Source organism: Solanum verrucosum, unplaced genomic scaffold, assembly GCF_900185275.1.
Source record: "Solanum verrucosum unplaced genomic scaffold, falcon-dt-bn FXZP01000618.1, whole genome shotgun sequence".
Classification (NCBI taxonomy): Eukaryota; Viridiplantae; Streptophyta; class Magnoliopsida; order Solanales; family Solanaceae; genus Solanum; species Solanum verrucosum.
This window is the reverse complement of record NW_026020664.1, coordinates 27,655-31,096: the sequence shown is the minus strand read 5'-3', so window position 1 is coordinate 31,096 and position 3,442 is coordinate 27,655. Positions and strand designations below refer to the sequence as shown.

The 3,442-nt window shown below is 33.4% G+C and overlaps 1 non-coding gene across 1 annotated transcript; it reads right to left on the bottom strand.

Moving 5' to 3' along the window:
- Positions 1-1,123: 1,123 nt before the first annotated feature.
- LOC125812138 (U6atac minor spliceosomal RNA) lies at positions 1,124-1,256 on the bottom strand. Its single transcript, XR_007441975.1, has one exon. It is a non-coding gene; the product is annotated as a U6atac minor spliceosomal RNA (small nuclear RNA).
- Between the last annotated feature and the right edge of the window lie 2,186 nt (positions 1,257-3,442).

Here is a 3,442-nt window from a genome sequence, read left to right as displayed (position 1 = left end):
TCGAATAAAAACTAATTCCCGTCAGAATGACGTGATGGATCAATTGCAGTTGTGTACATTTTGGATAAGTCATGTGCAAACCATTAAAACAACAAAATTCACGTAGTTTCAAAGATTCCAATTAAGGACTATTTGACATTATTTTTTTAATGTGTTCATCCCGGAGAAACAAACTTTCCAACGTTAAACTCTTCAAAGATGTCCAATTTAGTACACAATCTTCTAATATTCTGCAGTAATCGCAGTTGAGTTTTATAATCGATGAACTACTACATAGAATACCCCTTGCCACAAAATTACACTATATATAAGTCAAATTTTGGTTATATATATATATAAATATATATATATATGTGTGTGTGTTGTGTGTGTGTGCTGACATTTCCTAACACAAGGCCAAGATGGTTTAGTGCGTTGATTAAGGTTTCCAAAAGCTCATTAAGGTCAATCATTGACACTTTTTGTAAATCCTGGCTCTGCCACTGGTGGAAAGTATTTGTTTTTTCTTTCTTATTTCTTAACCCTCCGCCTTTTTGATTTAGGATTGATATTGGTTCCATCAATGACAACGGACGAAGAACGTGATGTCCTTCTTATTCAGGCTATCAAACAATCAATCTTCCACCCACAGTTTAATGGAGAGCATCAACGCGGCAACGTCATCGTCAGTGCCATAAGAGCAATCGTCGTTGGAGGAGACGGAAGAAGCAAAGCCTTAGAGATTTTTATAGGTATGAAAGATGGTGTAAGAAAGAATTAGAGTGAAATGGGAGAGTTTACTGTTCATTAAGGAGAAATAGAGTTTACTTTTCTTTTTTTTCTTTTTCTTAGAAGACAAGCACCACCTCTTAAAAATATATATTTTTTCAAATTTTTGTAGCTATTTTTTTATTTTTAAGTGTAGCGGAGGTTTTAACCATTGCAAATCTAATAAAATAAGCGAAGGGTATAGAAACCCCCTTAATTCTCTGCATTTAATTAAATTAGCGGGAGGGTACAGAAATCCCCTCAATTCGATACAATTAGCGGATGTTGATTGTAACCTCAAAATTAAACCTCCACAAATCAAGTGTTTTTTGTAGTGTTCTATTCCATAATCTTTTCAGATTAGAGTTGTTGTCTACAAAAGTAGTACCATCCACTGCTACAAAAGTAGTTGGAATGTCTTAAATGGATGTGTGGTAACAGGTAAAACCCAAAGGTTATTTCCATCCTTGTAGGGGGAGATGTCAACCAACTCTTCTTTTTACGAACACAAACCTTAGGTTAAGGGATGAATAACTTTTTTTGTGTTAATTGATGGTTGGCACATAATTAAGTTTTAATTACTTTAATTAATGGAAGATACATATTTATGTTTTTAGCGCTTCATTTGGATACAATCTTAAATTTATGACTTGTACATCATCTAGAAATATTCATGCATGTTTATAAGAAATTAAAATAAAATTAGAAAGGTCCTCCTGAATGTAACTTGTAACTTCATCAAATGATATTTCCGCATTAAAAAGTAACTAAAGAAATTACTTTATAGAGTTTCAAACACACTTGGAATAGAAAACATTATGACTAACTGGTCCTAAGGAAATAATTGCACTTGTTGGAAAAGGTAACAAATACTTCATGAGATTTGAGGTATTAGTAGAACAACTATTGCAATCGTTATGCTCTGGCACTATAACCAGTTTCTCCAGATTTATTGCATGCTCAAGTAAGAACTTCAAGAATTGATGGAGCTTTGTTGCGTCAGACATATCTGTATGACTACATATTGGCATAACCTTGACATTCTTCAAATTTTGTAAGGAAACTTTGAATATGTTTTCTTCAATGGAGAGGTACTTCTTGTCTTCCAACAAATCAATCTCTTCGTCTTCAAGTAATAACTCTTGAAAGATAATGATATAACAATTTCCAATACAGTCTATTCCATATGAGAAATGGAAATGAGGGAACTATTCCCAAACGGGTCAAAATAAGACCTAAGACTATGGATTGTATGTTCATTGGATATGCTACAAATAGTAAAGCATGTTGATTTATGGTTCATAAGTCCGAACTATCAGATAGTCAAGTGAAGGGTCTAAACAACCTTGGAAAGAACCAAAGGAGGATGTACTTAATAAAGAGATTCAAAGGTAGTAAATGTCAATGGACAAACTACTTCCTTTGAGTTCGATTTTGTAACATTTCTTCTTGAAAATGAATCTCATTAATTCGAAGATACTTGACAAGTTCACATTTATTGAAGATTCAAAGGTGTAGTAAATCTCACTCCTTCATTCTTTTGAAGTGCAAAGCTCACATTCATTGAAAAGATACTTGACAAGTTCAAGTATTTGGATTTCAATATTGACAAGACTTCAATAAATGTGAGCTTTGCACTTCAAAAGAATGAAGGCAAAAGTGACTCACGATTGGATAATATTAGAGTATTCAGAAGTATGATAAATATCATGAAGTGTACGTGATCAAATATAGAATGTACTATTAGTAAAACTGAGTGGGTTCACGAGTAATCTCAATCAAACTCATTGGATGACAATGAAAAAAGTTTTGGAGTATTTAAAACATACTTAAAAACTATTTTCTTTGTATTATAACTAATATTCAACAGTATTTGAAGAATATAGTGATGCAAATTGAATCACCAGGTCAAATGAAGTAAAATCCACGAGTGGATATGTACTTACTCTTGGTGGAGGAGCAATCTCTTGGAACTCATCCAAACAGAAATGTATCGTTCGCTCTACTATGAAATCTGAGTTTATCACTCTAAATAAGGTTGGTGAAGAAGTTGAATGACTCTGAAATTTCTTGAATGATTTTTGGCCCAAACCTTTAGCTCTAGTATGCATACACTGTGAGAGTTAATTTGCCATAGGTAGGGCATGGAGCATGATGTATAACGGAAAGTCTCGTCATATGGATGTAGACATAATATCTTTACAAAAAAACTCTCTATGGAATTATCTTAATTGACTATATAAAGTCAAAGGAGTTGATAGATTATCCAAGGGAATGGGACTATGGCCGAGGGCAAGTCATTGTGGCGGTAACTCTACCTAGAAGATTGGAGATCCCAGGATCTAGGTTCAAGGAGATCAAACAAAGTTATTGATGACGGTTCAACATTGTCAAAATATTTTTTAAGGTCTATTCTCATGATAAGACAACGTGAAGTAACAAGGATAAAGAGATTAAGACTTTTTAATGGTTTCTAAGTTTGATACAGGGTATATCAAATGGTGTATCTATGGGATAACACATTAAGAAATCACCTATGTAAGTGTGAAGTGTAAGCCGCTTTAAGGAGAATATGGTAAGGCCAGTTCTCTACGCACTTATAAACCAAGACGTGTTCATTGTTGAAACGAACAAATTAATGAGAACTAAAAATAGTTCAAGGGTTAATTCTGTGACTTATGTTGTCTAGGTATAC